The sequence below is a fragment of the Heteronotia binoei genome, chromosome 17 (genome assembly GCF_032191835.1).
Source record: "Heteronotia binoei isolate CCM8104 ecotype False Entrance Well chromosome 17, APGP_CSIRO_Hbin_v1, whole genome shotgun sequence".
Taxonomy (NCBI): domain Eukaryota; kingdom Metazoa; phylum Chordata; class Lepidosauria; order Squamata; family Gekkonidae; genus Heteronotia; species Heteronotia binoei.
The window spans coordinates 46637115-46657221 of NC_083239.1; the positions used below are offsets into that span (position 1 = coordinate 46637115).

The window sequence follows — 20107 nt, forward strand, 5'->3', positions numbered from 1 at the left end:
ACCCCTCAGTATTATTCTGGAAACTAGTCTCTGATCCATCACGTAGGTCGCCAAATATATTTAATAACTCTATTTTGCCAGATGCTTGGTTACATCATTATAAGATGGCATATGGGGAAACAATTACAAGCCCACTTAATTTTGATATCATCCGTAACTTACCTGGCCCCCAGTGGAGTGTACAGAAGTAAAGCAGCTCGTTGATGCTCTGAAGCCAGGGAAAGCCCCCGGCATGGACCTCATTCCACTAGAGCTATTGAAAATGAAGGCACAATTGTGGGCCCCAGTTTGGGCAGCTTTGTTTATTCCCAAGGACTGGGGAGCAGCTGTTCTCATCCCCATATATGAAAAAAGGTAACAAAGAAGATCCAAACCACTGTAGGCCGATCGGCCTGTTAAGCGTAACAAGCAAGCTACACGCTGCACACCTACTGTGGAAATTTAGAGACTGGCTTGAGAGCGATTTTTGCCTAGGTGAGGAACAGGTTGGCTTCAGAGAAGGTTGTGCCTTATTAACGCACTGCATGCTGTTGAACCACCTGATTGTAAAATATTCCTCAAACTCAAGTGCGTCATCATATGCTGCATTTCTAGACCGAGGTCGGCCTTTGACTCCATCTCTAGGACCATCCTATGGGATAAATTAAGAGCCACCAACATTGACAGATGGCTGTTATTTCTTATTCAGGCCCTTTCATTTCATTTTCATTTTTCATTTTATTTGATTTTTCCCCCGCCCTACCTCACCGAGGCGGGCTCAGGGCGGCTCACAACGTAACAATTCTAACGATAAGGTTTAAAAAAATTAAAATACAATAATAACTTACATAATTAAAAACAACCAGTATATCAATGTATCGGTCGATGTCAGTTGCTATCTTATTGTGTTCCTTCAGAATATTTCAATGCCGATCAGTTATAGGGTTGCCAATCCCCAGGTGGGGGCAGGGGATCCCCCGGTTTGGAGGCCCTCCCCCCCCCGCTTCAGGGTTGTCAGAAAGCGGGGGGAGGGGAGGGAAATGTCTGCTGGACCAGAGGGTCCAATTCTATGAGCCCCAAAAGAAGGTGCTCCTATCCTTCATTATTTCCTATGGAAGGAAGGAATTGAAAAGGTGTGCCGTCCCTTTAAATGTGAGGGCCAGAACTCCCTTTGGAGTTCAATTATGCTTGTCACAGCCTTGATCTTGGCTCCACCCCTAATGTCTCCTGGCTCCACCCCAAAGTCTCCTGGCTGCATCCCCAAAGTCCCCAGATATTTCTTGAATTGGACTTGGCAACCCTAATCAGTTATAAGCCAACCGGAAGAGGACTGTCTTACAGGCCCTGCGGAACTGTCCAAAGTTCCGCAGGGCCCTGACCTCTTCCGGTAGCTGGTTCCACCGGGGCTGTGATTGAGAAGGGGCTGTGATTGAGAAGGCCCTGTCCCTAGTTGACTTCAACCGGGCCTCCTTTGGCCTGGGGATTACAAGCAGATTTCGAGAGCCGGATCGCAGCACTCTCTGGGGAGCATCAAACAACCATCCGGGTCAAATATTCCCATTGAGGCTATTTGACAGACCCCATTTCTACCAACAAAGGGGTTAAGCAAGGATGCCTCCTGGCCCCCGTATTTATTTAACTTCTGTATCAATGATTTGGCGTCGCATATCAATAAACCAGAATGCCACCCACCGAAGCTAGGTAACAAACACATAGGGGTGCTCCTTGAAGCTGATGATGCTGTTTTACTTTCAAGAAGAGCCTTGAAGAGCCTCAGAAGAGCCTTGAAAGCTTTCACTCAATATTGCCTGGAAAACAATCTAGAGGTAAATTACGCTAAAACCAAAGTAACGGCCTTTGGCAAAAAGACACCCAGATCACACATTGGTACTTAAATTCTATTCCATTGAACACGTTTCACGTTTTAAGTACCTGGGGGGTCATGTTTCAAGCAAATGGAAGAAGAACCACCAATATAAGCACAATTACGGTACCTCAAATGGCAAAAGGAGTGCGGGAGCTATCCAAAAATTCTAAAGGGGGGCAAAGGGGGTAAATGCATAATTGCGTCCCTTAGATTGTTTAAGGCTGAATCCCTCTGCCAGCTAACATCTGGTGCCCCGATCAACGTCACCACAAACGACAAAAAACTGGAGAGTGTTCAATCAAAATTGTTAAGAACAGTTCTCTAGGTACCCAAGGGCATTCCGAATGCATTAATTAGGATAGAAACTGGCATGATTACAGTAGAAGCGAGGCTTTGGATTTTGGCCGTCCAGTTCTGGTTGAAACTTATGTTTTTTTTCCTAAGGGCTTGATCAGTTTAATTCTGCAAGATACCTTGGTCCCAAGATGGATTAGGGCCATAGAGCAGGGGCAGCCAACAGTAGCTCTCCAGATATTTTTTGCCTACAATTCCCATCAGCCCCAGCCATTGACCATGCTGGCTGGGGCTGATGGGAGTTGTAGGCAAAAAAAAACATCTGGAGAGCTACTGTTGGCCAACCCTGCCATAGAGGACAGAATTCATTATTACGGCCTTTCCAAACAATATCTCAGTTCTCTCTTACGATAATGTTAGGGAGATAGTGGAACAGGGAATATTGGACGTTGTCAGACAAAATGACCTCAATAGCACAACCAAATGGCGAGCTCTGACAGAACCAATCGACAGGGTGTCCCCAATGCCCTACCTATTCCACTTAGCAAATAATGAATATAGGAGAACGTTTACTCTTATGAGGTGGGACGTTCTCCCTTCAGCAGTGGTGGAGGGGAGATACAAAAAGGTGCCATTCCAAGAACGATGATGTCCCCTGCTGCAATGACGGTATCGAATCTCTAGTCCATGTCGTATTTGATTGTGGGGCTTATAATGATCATCGCGAAGTACTTCCATTTTCCACGGCCATACCTTTTACCAGTAGCCAAAAATTGCATCTCCATAAGAATCTTCTTAGCAATAAGAACCCTGAGGTTGCATACAAATTAGCAAAATTTGGCTGGCTTGCCACAAGAATAAGGAAAACTCTAATGATTCAGTCAGGAAATGGCTAAACACCTTTGCCAATCCGTTCGCTGTAACTGCCGGGTTCTGTTATATTTGTAGTTTTACAACAGTATTTTATGCCTTTTTATGTATGATTTTATGGTCAATCAGTTTTAATTTTGTATGATTTGACTGTTTTAAATGCTGGCTTAGGCTGTGAATAAACCATTTATTTATTTAGGAAAGAAACAAAGAGGTCTAGACAGGGGGTTTTAGTTTATCCTTGGTTTTAACACTGATTTTACATCTGCAGTGTCTTAAAGTCCGTATTCATATTTTATGTATTTTATCATAATTATTGTATATTTATATCACCTTTTATTGGTTATGAATTGGACTTTTATGAATTGTTTGCTGGTCAATGACCGTTATAAATAAATTCACAAAACTTCCAGGTATTTCCTGACCAGAGCTGGCAACCCTAATCTTAGGGTGTTTTTACACTGACAGTTTGTGATGCTCTATCACCGCATTGGAAACTCACCTTTTACATTACCTAACGTTCTCACAACTGTTTTGCATCGTTGCTGCCCGAAGCATCTACATTTGTTTTGATTAGATGAGTTTTGGAGCTGCTTCTGCAACATTTTTCTCCGCACTAGTTTTGATCTGGTCTTTTTTCTACAGGCATTTCAAACTTGTATTGTAGAAGTTTTCCTGCGTTTTAAAAGACTCCTCCGAAAGCCACCACAAGGTACAGTAATTTTCATCAGAACTGACAGCACTTGAAATTTTTACATATCATTGCTTGCCTCATCTAGTAATTTAAATTTGTATCGTTTTGGCAGTGCTGACACGATTTCCAAGCAATCGTATACCTTTAACTAAGCACTGGTATTCCGGCTGCCCTCTGGTCAGAGACACCCCCACCCCCCACCCCAAACTGAAACGCTTAGATGTAAAAGGAAAATAATTAAAGCGGAATGGCGGCAGGTGATTTGAAAACTCTAAAACTCTGGATCAAGCTGAATGTAAAAACACCCTTTATGTCCGATCACAGTCACAAGTCCAGCGGCGCCTTTAAGTTGTACCAAATTTATTCTGGCATGATTTATGAAAGCTCGTGCTGGTGTAACTCTCTCAGCCTCACCTACCTCATAGGGTTGTTGTGAGGACAGAACGGAGGAGAGGAGAATGTCAGCCACTCTGAGTCTCCATTGGGGAGAAAGGGAAGGTTTGATTGAATTAAATAGCAACTGGTTTTCATTTTAGGAAAAGATGGCCTCACGCCTTGGATTCAGCAGGAGCTCACAGGAGCACAGTTCCTGAACCTTTCTGAGGGTTCCCCCTCCTCCTCCCCACCTACCTTGTCCATTGAATAGGAGGTGCAGCTGCATAACAGTCCCTGGATTAGGAGAGTGGGCAGCCAGCCAGCCACCACGGGTTTTGCCACGCCCCCAGCAGCCTTCATTAACTCCCGGAGAAGCCCACGCCACCCTTCCTCCACTTCTTATGTGATTTTGGGTGGTGGGTGGCTTGCTAGCCTTTTGACTCTAGAGGGGGGCAGCCCAGGAGAGCCCCGGGCGAGTGAGACCTGCTTGGGCTGGCTGGATCTCTAGCCAGCCCGGGGAAGGCCTCACTCGCCCGGGGCTCTCCTTTCTTGCATCGGGTTGCTTTTGGCTGGGGGAGGGGGGGGGGAGAAGCATATGCTAATGCTGATTATGAGCTCCGCCACCTATTTTTCGACAAACCGACTCCTGGGTGGCATAGAGGAGGAGGACCAAGAGGGGGTAGACTCTGCTTCGGGAAATACCTGGAGATTTTGGGGGGTGGAGCCTGAGGACAGCAGGTTTGGAGAGGAAGACACCTCACTGGGGTATAATACCATAAAGACTTTCTTCCATAGGAACCTTTTTCTCCAGGGAAACTGATCTCCGTTTCCTGGACCTCAATTGTAATAGCGGAAGATCTCCAGGCCCCACCTGGAGGTCTGGCAAGCCAAACAGAGAGAGCACAGCCTGTGTTGGAAAAAATTCTACAGGGGCTGTGTGCAGGATTCTCAATAAACTCTCCAGAACATTCCCAATAGCATTATTTTTGTATATTCGCTCAGTACGGAATGTGTACCTAATACTGTTTGCAACCACCACGGCATTCCAACATTCCATAAACACAGTGTCCCGTCAATCCACAATTATACAAATACAGAATCCACAAACAACAAGTCCGACAAAGTCCAGAGCAACAAAGGTAACGCCTTCCAAGTTACTAATTAATCACCAGTCCAAGACAGGATGACAAGCACTGCCGTTATGTAGAATGAATCGTGATTGGCAGCTCACAATCGGGGTAACACGCTTCCCGGGTTCACATTTTGCGTGTTCTGATGCTTCTTCGTCTGGCTACGTGTTCACTTATCTGGAACCCTTGCTAAGCATTACAGTAAAGATACAAATCACCATCAGTATCTCATGTCGTCAAGGCTTCCGGTGGCAGGCATAGCTGTCCAAAATTTTAGCGGCACAAAGAGGTTCTTTGTGTCTGTAACATTTTGGACAGCCTTGCCTGCATAAGTAATAGTTACAAGCAACAAGACTCCCTCTAAGCTGAGTTAGCTCATCATTCTTGAGCCTCCAACTCACAGGTTTTTGTCTTCGCTCAGGAAGGATGGCCTCAGAGCAAACTGATTTTTGCAGCAACCCACAACTTTAATGCCGGTAGGTCACAAAGTAGAATTTTTGCTCATAAGACTCCACAGCTTAGAGCAGGGGTGTCAAACATGCGGCCCGAGGGCTGGATCAGGCCCCCAGAGGGCTCCTATCAGACCCACAAACAACTCACTGTCATCTGCTTCCTATTCTTTTTCTCCCTCTGAAGCTCCTGTGTGATTGAGCAAGCCTGGATAAGCAAGCTGCAATGCAGAAGGAAGCAAGAGAGAGAAGGAAGCAGATGACAGTGAGTTGCTTGTGGGCCTGATAGGAGCCCTCCAGGGACCTGATCGAGCTCTCGGGCCACAAGTTTGACACCCTTGACCTATGCAGACTGGCAGCGGTTCTGTAGAATCTCAGGGAGAGGTCTTTCACGTCACCTCCTGCCTGATCCTTTTAAACGGAGGTGCCAGGGATTGAACCAGGGACTATCTGCCAGACAAGCAGATGCTTGGCCCCTCCCTTTCAAATGAACACATGAAGCTTGCCTTATACTGGACCAGACTACTGATCTATCATCATTGTATTATCTTAGTCTAGCAGGAGCTCCTGAGGGTCTCAGGTGAAGATCTTTCACATCACCTACTACCTGGTCCTTTTATCTGATGATGTCAGGGGTTGAACCTGGGACCTTCTGCATGCCAAGCAGAGGCTCTGCCACTGAGCTATGGACCCATTTCATAGCTCGCCAGGGTCTCAAGGCTGAGGTCTTTCCCATCATCTCCTTCCTGGTCCTGTTAACTGGAGATGGTGGGGATTGAACCTGGGACCTTCTGCATGCCAAGCAGAGGCTCTGCCACTGAGCTATGGACCCATTTCATAGCTCGCCAGGGTCTCAAGGCTGAGGTCTTTCCCATCATCTCCTTCCTGGTCCTGTTAACTGGAGATGGTGGGGATTGAACCTGGGACCTTCTGCATGCCAAGCAGAGGCTCTGTCACTGAGCTATGGACCCATTTCATAGCTCGCCAGGGTCTCAAGGCTGAGGTCTTTCCCATCATCTCCTTCCTGGTCCTGTTAACTGGAGATGGTGGGGATTGAACCTGGGACCTTCTGCATGCCAAGCAGAGGCTCTTCCACTGAGCCACAGCCCCTCCCCAATAATCAATGTCAGGATTGTCTACTCAGACTGGCGGTGGCTCTCCAAGATCACAGATGGAGGTCTTTTCACATCACCTCCTACCTATTGGAGATGCCAGGGATTAAACCTGGGACCATCTGAGAGTCAAGCAGATGCTCTGCCACTGAGCTACAGCCCCACTTCATGGCTTTCCAGGGTCTCAGGTGGAGGTCTTTCATGTCACCTCCTGCCTGGTCCTTTCTAATTGAAGATGCTGGTGATTGAACCTGGGACCTTCTGCATGCCAGGCAGAAGCTCTACCACTGAGCTAGAGCCCCACTTCAAGGCTCTCAAGGCTCTCAGGCTGAGGTCTTTCTCATCACCTCCTACCTGGTCCTTTTAATTGGAGATGCCGGGGATTGAACCTGGGACCTTCTGGTTGCCAGGCAGAGGCTTTACCGCTGAGCTACAGCCCCACTTCATAGCTCTCCAGGGTCTCAAGGCTGAGGTCTTTCCCATCCCCTTCTGCCTAGTCCTTTTAACTGGAGATGCCGGGGATTGAACCTGGGTCCTTCTGCATGCCAAGCAGATGCTCTTCCACTGAGCCATGGCCCTTCCAATGCACCCTCCTGCATCACAAAGAGAGTTTGTGCCAGCGCATCAGAGGCAACGTGGAAAGGTCACGATCTTCGTCATGCCAGCATGAAGCTCAAAGCTCACACTTTGCTTGGCATTTTATGTTCTGAGACCTGTATTTCTGCTTCTTCTCTCACCCTGGCACCTCTGAAAAGTACTCTTGGACTCTGTTTGCTTTCCCTGCAAGTGCCACGCTGGGGTGGCAAAGAGAGAAAGTTTGACTCTCCACTGATTATCGTGCCCCTCCCGCTGTACCGTTTCTAACACACCTAGTTCGAGGGTCACGAGTCCCGTCCCCCTTACAATTGTTTAAAGTTGGCGAAAGAGATTTCCAAAATGCTGTTTTGATGATTTGTGTTTCTCGTTTCTGCCGCCCCTGTGGAATTCCGTGGCACCAACCCCATTTCTTAGCGAGGGAAAGAGGGCACGGTCGATCGTGTTTGCCTCCTTGCCCTGGGAAATCTCGAGTTGTTTTCTGTTATCTTCAGTGTGCACCAGAAAAGCGGCACAGGGCGAGCTCGCCTGGAAAGGCCTTTACACATTGAGCCGGTTGAGTGTTGTGTAACAACACACATCTGGCAGAGACTGACTATTCAGTCATGGAATGCTGACAGTCAGTATGGCTTCCGGGAGGGAAATGAAAGGTTACTGTCAGCTGTCTGGAAAAAAAAAAAAGCCTTATGTAATGTTGTACAGATGTTAGCATTGTTTGTTCCATGGCAAGGCAAACTGCAGACTTACATTCAAGTTTAAGGGCAATTATAAAAGTTGGCAGGTAGGGTTGCCAAGTCCAATTCAAGAAACATCTGGGGACTTTGGGGGTGGAGCCAGGAGACTTTGGGGGTGAAACCAGGAGCAAGTTTCTGACACGCATAACTGATCTCCAAAAGGAGTTCTGGCCATCACATTTAAAGGGACTGCACACCTTTTAAATTCCTTCCCTCCATTTGGAAATAATGAAGGATGGGGCACCTTCTTTTGGGGCTCATAGAATTGGACCCCCTGGTCCAATCCTTATAGAACTTGGAGGGTATTTTGAGGAGAGGCACTGGATGCTAGGCTGAGAATTTGGTGCCTCTACCTAAAAAAACAGCCAACTCAGAGCCTCAGATACTCATGGATCCATTCTCCATTATACCCTATGGAAATCGGTCTCCATAGGTAATAATGGAGTGCTCAGCAGACATTTCCCTCCCCCCCCCCCGGTTTCTGATGACCCTGAACCACAAAAGTCCCCTGCCCCCACCTGGGGATTGGCAAACCTATTGGCAGGGGAGGGGTATGAGCTATAGGGGCACCTCCACTTTTATGGGAGGGGAATAGCAAATGACTTGCATCTTAAAATGCTTCAGAACAAAATCAAGGGCTTTTTTTGGTAGAAAAATCCCAGCAGAACCCCTTTGCATATTAGGCCACACCCCTGATGTTGCCATTGTTCCGCACAGGATTTTCTGTAAAAAAAAAATCCCAGCAGGAACTAATTTGCATATCAGGCCACACCCCCTGATGCCACCATTGTTTCACACAGGGCTTTTTAGTTGAAAAAAGCCCAGCAGGAACTCATTTGCCTATTAGGTCACACCCCCTGATGTCACCATTGTTTCACACAGGGGTTTTTTTTGTAGAAAAAGCCCAGCAGGAACTCATTTGCCTATTAGGTCACACACCCCGATGTCACCATTGTTTCACACAGGGGTGGTTTTTTTTGTAGAAAAAATCCCAGCAGAAACTCATTTGCATATTAGGCCACACCCCGATGTCACCATTGTTTCACACAGGGTTTTTTTGTAGAAAAAAATCCCAGCAGGAACTCATTTGCATATCAGGCCACACACCCCTGACACCGAGCCAGCCGGAACTGCATTCGTGTGTGTTCCTGCTCAAAAAAAGGCCCGGGAAAGTCCATGTATGGAACAGGCCCTTTCCCCCAGGGCTGGTCCTAGACTGTCTGGACCCCCAGGCAAGGCTAACTTCTGGCGCCCCCCTCCTGCACTGATAACGCTGCCGAGTCACATGGGGGTGCCCCATTTGGTGCCTCCAGAAGGCCGGCACCCTAGACAAATGCCGAGTTTGCCTGGTGGCAGGGCTGGCCCCGCCCCCCACCCCCTGCTGAGTCTGGCTGCTGCCATTCAATTCTTGTATTTAGAGTTAAGTTCACGTTTCGTTCTGTTGGGATGCTGGTTTTGATTCATTAAGAAGCCACAAGAATCTAAGTGGGTCGGCTGGCGGGAAGGAAGATATTAAAATAGGAGCTTTTCTGCATGTTAGATTTAAATCCAGGAGCACACGAGCAACCGACAAGAGTTTTGGGGCAGAAGCTTTGGAAAGTCAAAACTCCTTCGTTGACCCTCAAACGTGGGGTTGTCAGGTCTCCCCGACCACTAGCAGAGATGGGGGGGGGGGACTAAGGTTGCCAGCTCCAGGCTGGGAAACTCCTGGAGATTTGGGGGTGGAGCCTGGGGAGGACAGAGACCTCAGTGGGGGACAATTCTATAGAGCACAGGTGGCCAAACTTGCTTAACATAAGAGCCACATAGAATAAACATGAGATGTTTGAGAGCTGCAAGACATGAACATTGGATGTTGGAGAGGAGGGAGGGAGGAAGGAAGGAGAATTGCAAGACATAAGAGTCAGATGTCTGAGGGAGGGAGGGAAGGAAGGAAGGAAGGAGAGCTGTAAAACATGAACATCAGATGTCTGAGGGAGGGAGGAAGGAAGGAAGGAGAACTACAAGACATGAACGTCAGATGTCTGAGGGAGGGAGGGAAGGAAGGAAGGAGAACTGCAAGACATGAACATCAAATGTCTGAGGGAAGGAAGGAAGGAAGGACTGCATGAAATGAACGTCAGATGTTGGAGGGAGGGAGGAAAGCAAATAGATGAGGGAGGAAGGGAAGAGGTGGAAAGAAAGCAACTTTAAATTTACATGCCTACTCCAAGCTGCTGGCTGGCTTGACTTGGAGAAGTGATTTAAAGAGACTTTAAATGCCTTCTCCAAGCCAGCCAAGGGAGCGGTGGGGGCTTCAAGAGCCACACAATATGTGTGAAAGACAAGGGAATTGATCTTTGTAGTCTGGATAAGAGCTGTAATTCTGGGGGATCCCCAGGTCCCACCTGGAGGCTGGCATCTCTACTCGAAAATATATACCCTGAAATTCTTGTCGTTCTCTTAAGGTGCTACTGGACTCCACTCTAACTGTTCTACTGCACACCAACACAACTATTCTCTGAAATTATTCTCCACATGATGTCAGTCAGAAATTCAACAGGTGATGTTCAGCAGGCTAGAATAAAAAGCATTCCGTTTGTGTTTTTTTAGAGCGGTTCCTCAGTGGAACAGGCTTCCTCGGAGGGGGTGGGCTCTCCTTCCTTGGTGGTTTTTAAACAGAGGCTAGATGGCCGTCTGACAGCAATGAAGATCCTGTGAATTTGGCGGAGGTGATTGTGGGTTTCCTGCCTTGTGCAGGGGGTTGGTCTAGATGACCCTGGAGGTCCCTTCCAACTCTATGATTCTGTGTGCTGCCGCTAATGTGGAAGGAATCAGTACCCTAAAGCGAACTGAGAATGGGAGCTTAATAAGAGGCATACTGTGATTCCCCCTGAAGCTGCACCGGTTGAATATCTTCCTGCAATGTGGCTGAAGAAGGCACCCCGTGCTACTGTCTGTAAGGAAAAAAGGGGGATCTAATCCTAGCCAGAGGCAGCTAAGTTCCGGACATGTGGTGGCATAGCTTATCTGGTGGGGGGGGGGGGGGGCAAAAATAACAGAGATTCTCTTTTCTGAATGTCGCTGTGAACCTCAGCTTGTATCATCCTGACCTCTGGTCTCCGCGCCCAGCAGGGTTACTTGAGGTCAGCTTTTGGAATGGCAGGCACGTAGAGCGTTGAAAGCAATGTGGAGGACACTTCTGTGTGGGCCCACATTGGCGCCTTCTCTGGGGGTGGGGGGGGGGGAAGTTCCCAGGATCCCATTCTGAATTAACGATTTCCAAATTTCGGAACTGGAAAGGGGTTTAAGAAACCGGCTAGTCCCAGAATGGCCAGTTTTAAAGGCCAGCCCTTCTTCTCTGCTCTGCAATTAAACCAAAAAAAGGAAATAGATTAAGTTTTCCCCGCCATGGAGATACATTAGTGGTAGGGTTGCCAGCCTCCAGGGGGGACCTGGAGATCTCCAGAATTGCAGCTCATGTCCAGACTACAGAGATCAGTTTTCCTGGAGAAAATGGCTACTTTGGATGATGGACTATGGCATTTGACCCCACTGAGGTTCCTGTCTCTCCTCCCCCCACCCCCAACCCCGGCTCCATCCCCCACATCTGCAGGAGTTTTCCAACCAGGATCTGGAAATCCAACTTCCCCCCCTTGCCCCCCTGCCATGGCAATTTCTAATTAGTGAAGAAAGTGTAATTTGTGCAGACTGGGCACAGGAGCGGAGTAAAAAGCAATCGTCATGATGACTCACGATTCATAAAACATTAGAGAGCTGCCAATTTTTCCAAATATTTGCTGTAGTTGTAACAGTAGTTTGTGCCCTGGAAAGTAACGGGTGGCAATATTTATGAAAACCTTCTCCCCACTGCCTCGGTCAATTGACAGCCCTAGATATAGCTAGGGTTGCCAATCCCCAGGTGGGGGCAAGGGATCCCCCAATTTGGAGGCCCTCTGCCCGCTTCAGAGTTATTAGAAAGGGGGAGGGCGTTCAATGTCTCCATTATATTGAATGGAGATTAGTTCAACATAGGGTGTAATGGAGAATCAATATGTGAGTATCTGGGGCTCTGAGGGACTGTTTTTTGAGGTAGAGGCACCAAATTTTCAGCATAGCATCTGGTGTCTCTCCTAAAAAAACAAAAAGATTGGGCCAGGGAGTCCAATTTTATGAGCCCCCTCAAAAGGTGCCCCTATCCTGCATTATTTCCAAATGGAGTTGAAGGCATTTAAAAAGGTGCGGGATCCCTTTAAATGTGATGACCAGAACTCCCTTTGAATTATACCTGTGACAACCTTGCTCTGGCTCCACCCCCCAAGTCTCCTGGCTCCACCCCCAAAGTCCCCAGATATTTCTTGAATTGGACCTGGCAATCCTAAACACAGCAGATCATTTTATTATATGGTCCTGTGAACACAGAGCGACTAATGACTCTGTTTGTGTCTCTGTTTCAATATTTCTGAAGAACTGTGCATGAACACGAAAGCTTAGAGCCAGGATGAAATTTCATTCTCGAGACCCAACAGGTAGGAATAAATTTCAGGAGGTAGAAAGTTGATGATGATGATGATGATGATGATATTGGATTTATATCCTGCCCTATCTCAGAGCGGTCACAATCTCCTCTCCCCTCACAACAGACACCCTGTGAAGAAGAAGAAGATGATGAAGATGATGACGATAAAGATATTGGATTTATATCCCGCCCTCCACTCTGAATCTCAGAGCGGCTCACAATCTCTTTTATCTTTCTCCCCCACAACAGACACCCTGTGAGGTAGGTGGGGCTGAGAGAGCTCTGACAGAAGCTGCCCTTTCAAGGACAACCTCTGCCAGAGCTATGGCTGACCCATTCCAGCAGCTGCAAGTGGAGGAGTGGGGAATCAAACCCTGTTCTCCCAGATAAGAGTCCACACACTTAACCACTACACCAAACTGGCTCTTGTGTATCTTCCTTTTCCCGGCAAGGAAAAGCCACCTTGAGCCAAGAAAAAAGGCAGGGTACAACTATTGAAATAAATAAAACAGCTTTTCTGGGCACTTGACAGTTCCAGTCTGGCCAGAAATTCAGCAAGATGTTTTCAGTGCCAAGCTGGGGAGGGGAAAATTAATAACCACCACTTTGAATATCTACCTGTCCAATCATGGGGCTATTAACGAGACAAGGAATCCTGTCAGAGAAATAAAACGGACGCCCTTCCTGAGAATAAATGCCAACTAGCGATTCCCTCCAAAAATGTCAATTGGGTGTGAGTACAGGTGTGAATGGAGAGGTGTTGCAGTGAACGGCTCTATGTGGTTTTTCGAGGGCAGATTTGTTTATTTCCTTCCCCGCACAAACCTCGCAAACCCTAATCATAGCAGTGGCCACATGGCCTTGGCCACAGTTGACACCCAAAATGCAGGGCCTTGTGGAGGGAAGAAATGCCAACTCTCTGTTTGCTTCCTGTCTTTCAAGGGCCAGGCTGTGCTCTTGAGGTGACTGGTGCTGGGTGTCGGCTAGAGGGTGCCCCTCCTCGGCCTGGAATTGCTGTGCCAGGGGAAATTGGGGGGCTCTGGGCCTGTTTTCTGGACACACCACAGGATGTGAGGAGGCGAAAGAGCCTCAATTGAATGCTTGTGGTCGGAGAACCACAAAGAGCTCCTAAACAAACAAGCTGCCAGGAAGGGAGAGTCATAACGGAGGCTGGCAGCCGGCCCTGGTGGCGGCTCCAGTCTCTTTCTTGAGGCCTCCCGTAGCCTGAGGGAAAACCTCAGGGGGTGGCCCAGGACATGAGGTGAAGCATCGCCTCAGATAACGGGCAGCGGCCTGGGAAAAGAAGCCTAACCTTGCCTGAAGTAGGGTTGCCAATCTCTAGTTGGGGGCAGGAGATTCCCTGGTTTGGAGGCCCTCCTCCTGCTTTGGGGTCATCAGAAAGCGGGGGGGGGGAATATTTGCTGGGCACTCCATTATATCTGATGGAGACTGATTCCTATAGGGTATAATGGAAAATTGATCCATGGTTATCTGGGGCTCTGGAGGGACTGCTTTTTGAGGTAGAGGCACCACATTTTCAGCATAGGATCTAGCGCCTCTCCCCAACCGATCCTTCATGTTTCAAAAGGATTGGACCAGGGGGTCCAATTCTATGAGCCCCAAAAGAAGGTGCCCCTTGTTGTTGTTCAGTCGCACAGTCAAGTCCGACTCTTTGCAACCCCATGGACAAAGTCACGCCAGGCCCTCCACCATTCCTCGAAGTTCGCTCAAATTCATGTTAGTGTCCAGCCATCTCCTCTTTTGCCGTCCCCTTCTTCTTTTGCCTTCCGTCTTTCCCAGCATCAGGGTCTTCTCCAGGGAGTGCTCCCTTCGCATTGGGTGGCCAAAGTATTTCAGCTTCAGCTTCAGCATCTGACCTTCCAGGGAATCCTTCATTATTTCCAAATGGAGGGAAGGAATTTAAAATTCTATTGTACCATAGAGTTTTCCCTCCCAAATTGCTAGAGCGTCTGGGGAAACCATAGAGTTTTCACAGAAACGCCTAGAATGGCTGGCACACTGCATTGCCAGCGCGATGATGTCACTTCCGGGTGATGTCATTGCGCCGGCGACATTGGGGTGACCAATGTGGGTCGACGGGTTGGGAACCTCCCGGGCGGGAGAATCCCCACCCGGCCCAGGGACTTGGCAGCCCTAACTCCCAAAGTCTCCAGGTATTTCCCAACACAGACCTGGCAACCCTTCCATAGTCAAGTTTCCAGGAAATCTCCAGGCCCCTCCTGAAGGATAGTAATGCTTGGTTCACCAGGGACCTCCTGTTTTGGAAGCCTGGCAGATCTCCCCAAACTGGGGGCTCACAAGCACCCGGAATGGTGAATTTTCCTGGCTGGTTGCCTAGTAGGGTTGCCAATCCCCAGGTGGGGGCAGGGAATCCCCCAGTTTGGAGGCCCTCCCCCCGCTTCAGGGTCATCAGAAAGCGGGGGGAGGGGAGGGAAATTTTCCCATAGAAAATCATGGAGAATTGATCCGTGGGTATCTGGGGCTCTGGGGGGGTTGTTTTTTGAGGTAGATGCACCAAATTTTCAGTATAGCATCTAGTGCCTCTCCCCAAAATACCCCCCAAGTTTCAAAACGATTGGACCATGGGGTCCAATTCTATGAGCCCCAAAAGAAGGTGCCCCTATCCTTCATTATTTCCTATGGAAGGAAGGCATTGGAAAAGTGTGCCGTCCCTTTAAATGTGACGGCCAGAACTCCCTTTGGAGTTCAATTATGCTTGTCACAGCCTTGATCTTGGCTCCACCCCTAATGTCTCCTGGCTCCACCCCCAAAGTCTCCTGGCTCTACCCCCAAAGTTCCCAGATATTTCTTGAATTGGACTTGGCAACCCTATTGCCTAGTTCAGAGCTGAGTTAGCCACTTTAGGCTAGGGTTGTCCAGTTCATCTCAAGAAATATCTGGGGACTTTGGGTGTGGAGCCAGTACTGATGACCCAGAAGCGAGGGGAGAGCCTCCAAACCGGGGGTGGGGGGAGCTGTCCCCTGCCCCCACCTGGAGATTGGCACCCCTACTGGCAAACCCACCATATACAAGCAATGGTGTGGTAGTACGGCTCTCCTTGACAGTAGGAGTAGGTAGATAAGGTCTTGTGTCAGGGAGTTTCAGGCACCCCGAGAAAACGTGACCTGGAGGTGTGTGTGGGTTTTTTGTGCAAGAGATCTGTGCGGTCTCTTTGCTGATCGGGCTGGGCTGGACAGTGACGACTTGCGGAGCGCCTCAGATGAGCTGAATCAGCAGGCCAGACTCTTAACCACTTCTCTCTCTCTGTGTGTGTGTGTGTGTGTGTGTGTGTGTTGAAGCGCCCTTGGCCATGGGGTTTTCGTCAGAGTCACAAGCAGCTCTCTCCCCCAAGCAACGACCCACGCAGCCCTCTCCGACTGCATCCTGTGCTCCCCTGAGCGTTTCACCCCTGAAATGTTTCATTGGGAAGTTCTGCCAAGCATGCAGTATTACAGTTTGTACTAGATTAATCTTGGGGGAAAGGAAGGCTGCCAGATCCTCCAGGTGGGGCCTGGAGATCTCCCAGTATCACAGCTGAGGTTGCCAGATCCTCCAGGTTGAGAAACTACTGGGGATTCTGGGATGGAGCCTGGGGAGGACAGAGATCACAGTGGGGTACAAATTACAATGCCCTAGAGCAGGGGTGGCCAAACTTGCTTAATTTAAGAGCCACATTATAGAATAAATGTCAGATGTTTGAGAGCTGCAAGACATGAACATCAGATGTTTGAGACTAACAAGACAAGGGAGGGAGAGAGGGAGGCAGGAAGGAAGGAAGGAAGGCAGGCAGGAAGGAAGGAAGGAAAGAAGGAAGGAAGGAAGGAAGGAAGGAAGGAAGGAAGGAAGGAAGGAAGGAAGGAAGGAAGGAAGGAAGGAAGGAAGGAAGGAAGGAAGGAAGGAAGGAAGGAAGGAAGGAAGAGAGGGAGGGAGGGAGAGAGAGAGGAAGAGAGGGAGGAAGGAAGGAAGGAAGAGAGGAAGGAAGGAAGAGAGGGAGGGAGGGAGGAAGGAAAAGAGGGAGGGAGTGCTGTCATATAGAGGATGGTGTGAAATTGTTTTCTGTGGCCCCAGAAGGTAGGATCAGAACCAACGGGTTGAAACTAAATCAAAAGAGTTTTCGGCTCAACATTAGGATGAACTTCTTGACAGTTAGAGCGGTTCCTCAGTGGAACAGGCTTCCTCCTTGGGAGGTGGTGGGCTCTCCTTCCTAGGAGGTTTTCAAACAGAGACTAGATGGCCATATGACAGTGATAAAGATCCTGTGAATTTAGGGGGAGGTATTTGTGCGTTTTCTGCATTGTGGGGGTTGGATTAGATGACCCTGGAGGTCCCTTCCAATTCTATGATTCAAAGGAAGGAAGGAAGGAAGGGAGGGAGGAAGGAAGGAAGGAAGGAAGGAAGGAAGGAAGGAAGGAAGGAAGGAAGGAAGGAAGGAAGGAAGGAAGGAAGGAAGGAAGGAAGGAAGGAATAGATGGAGGAGGGATGGAGAACTGGAAAGAAAGCAACAGTAAACACATTCTCCAAGCTGCTGGCTGGCTTGGGTTGGAGAAGTGCTTTAAAGAGATAAATGCCTTCTCCAAGCCAGCTAACAGGGTGGTGGAGGTGTTGAGGGCCACACAAGATGTGTGAAAGAGCCACACATGGCTCCTGAGCCACAGTTTGACCACCCCCGCTCCAAAGCATTCATTTTCTCCAGGGGAAATTCCTCAGTAGTCTGGAGATGCTCTCAGTAGTCTGGAGAAGAGCTGTAATTCCAGGGGATCCCCAGCTCCCACCTGGAGGCTGGCATCCCTTACAGGGCTAACCAGGAGTTGGCAACCCTGAAAACGACCTGCCATCTGTTGGTTCTATCCACTGAAGAGCCAGTCTCATACCATCCCTCCAAGGGCCCTGTGAACATTAAGGGGTAATTGATATACGTTGGGTAGTGTTGGGGAAATTGCCAGCCTTCTGGTGGGGCCCGAATTCCAGCTGATCTCTGGAATGCAGAGGCCCAGACCCTCTGGAGGAAAATGGCTGCCTTGGAAGATGGAGTCTGTGACATGACACCTTGTCAAGATCCCTCCCCTCCCCAAACTCCGCCCTCCCCAGTCTCCACCCCCCAAATCTTCAGGAATTTCCCACAACAAATCTTGGAACTGTTATACAAATAGCACGTTTAAGACATGGAGACATTTGTGAATGCATTTGGTGGAGATCTCTCTCTCTCTGAGAGCCAGTTTGGTGTAGTGGTTTGGTATGCGGACTCTTATCTGGGAGAACCGGGTTTGATTCCCCACTCCTCCACTTGCACCTGCTGGAATGGCTTTGGGTCAGCCATAGCTCTCGCAGGAGTTGCCCTTGAAAGGACAGCTTCTGTGGGAGCTCTCTCAGCTCCACCCACCTCACAGGGTGTCTGTTGTGGGAAGGAAGGTAAAGCAAATTATAAGCCGCTCTGAGACTCTGAGATTCAGAGTGAAGGGCAGCGTATAAATCCAATTTCTTCTTCTTCTTCTTCTTCTTCTTCTTCTTCTTCTTCTTCTTCTTCTTCTTCTTCTTCTTCTTCTTCTTCTTCTTCTTCTTCTTCTTCTTCTTCTTCTTCTTCTTCTTCTTCTTCTCCTCCTCCTCCTCCTCCTCCTCCTCCTCCTTTGTCCTGCTAAGCTTGTAAATGTCCAGAAGAGATACTTAATTGAATGTTGGAGTGTTTTTTTGGGGGGTGGGGGACAAGGAGTTCAAGCCTCCCCCACCCATGCAGTGTTTTTCCCAATCAGAAACACCCACTTGTCCCACTGGGGACATGCCTAGGGGCACCCATATTGCAAAACAAATATTGTCCCCTGTTCACCTTCAAAAGGTAGGGGGATATGCACCCGTTTCCTTTTTATTGTTTGTTAATGGATTTGTCTCCAACACATGAATGCCCAAGAAGCTGCCTTCTATTGAATCAGAGGCTTGGTCCATCAATGTCAGTATTGTCAGCTCAGCGGGGTCTCTCTCACATCACCTCCTGCCTGGTCCTTTTTGAACTGGAGATGCTGGGGATTGAACCTGGGACCTTCTGCATGCCAAGCAGAGGCTCTTCCACCGAGCTACAGCCCCACTTCATGGCTCTCCGTCTCAAGGCTGAGGTCCTTCACATCACCTCCTGCCGGGTCCTTTTAACTGGCGATGCTGGGGATAGAAACCTGGGACCTTCTGCATGCCAAGCAGATGCTCTATCACTGAGCTATAGCCCCACTTCGTGGCTCTCCAGAGTCTCAAGGCTGGGTCCTTCCCATCCCCTCCCTGCCTGGTCGTTTTAACTGGAGATGCTGAGGATTGAACCTGGGACCTTCTGCATGCTGCTCTTCCACGGAGCCACAGTCCCCACTTCATGGCTTTCCAGAGTCTCAAGGCTGGGTCCTTCCCATCCCCTCCCTGCCTGGCCCTTTCATCTGGAGATGCCGGGGATTGAACCTGGGACCTTCTGCATGCAAAACAGAGGCTCTCCCACTGAGCCACAGCCCCTCCCTTCTCTTCTTCGGAGGATCATAATATTTATCCAAAGATGTCAACATTCCCACGCCTGTGTCAACAGACACAAACAGCAGGCATTCAGAGGGCCAACTTAGACGCTCCGTGGCACACCTGAATTTGAGAACCTAAGGTTGCCAGGTCTGTGTTGGAAAATACCTGGAGAATTTGGGGGTGGAGCCAGGAGAGGTTTTGTGAAGGGAGGGGCCTCAGCATGGTCCAATGCCACAGAGTCCACCCCCTTCCAAGCAGCCATTTTCTCCAGGGGAGCTGCTCTCTGCCAGGCGGAGATAAGTTGTCAAAGTGGGAGATCTCCAGGCCCCACCTGGAGGCTGGCAACCCTAGACCAAATTTGTTCTGCTGTGCCTGAAGAAATGACCTGTGAGACGCAACTCAGGATGTTACCCTCCAGGTGAGACCTGGGGATCTTCTGGAGTTACAGCTCACCTCCAGACCAATGTTCCCTCTAAGCTTCAGAGCCTTGTGAGCAAAAATTCTGCTTTGTGCTCTGGGGCCATTTTTCCTGAGCTATGACAAAAATGTGTGAGCCGGAGGCCAAAAATCTGTGAGCTAGCTCATAAGAACATAAGAGAAACCATGTTGGATCAGGCCAATGGCCCATCCAGTCCAACACTCTGTCACATAAGAACATAAGGGAAGCCATGTTGGATCAGGCCAGTTGCCCATCCAGTTCCAACACTCTGTGTCACACATAAGAACATAAGGGAAACCATGTTGGATCAGGCCAGTGGCCCATCCAGTCCAACACTCTGTGTCACATAAGAACATAAGGGAAGCCATGTTGGATCAGACCAGTTGCCCATCCAGTTCCAACACTCTGTGTCACACATAAGGACATAAGAGAAGCCATGTTGGATCAGGCCAGTGGCCCATCCAGTCCAACACTCTGTGTCACACATAAGAACATAAGAGAAGCCATGTTGGATCAGGCCAGTTGCCCATCCAGTTCCAACACTCTGTGTCACACATAAGAACATAAG

At 48.9% G+C, this 20107-nt stretch overlaps 1 non-coding gene across 1 annotated transcript; it reads right to left on the minus strand.

Annotated features, from left to right (window-relative positions):
* Nucleotides 1-19028: 19028 nt before the first annotated feature.
* Nucleotides 19029-19100, minus strand: TRNAA-UGC (transfer RNA alanine (anticodon UGC)). The gene has a single exon. It is a non-coding gene; the product is annotated as a tRNA-Ala (tRNA).
* Nucleotides 19101-20107: the final 1007 nt, after the last annotated feature.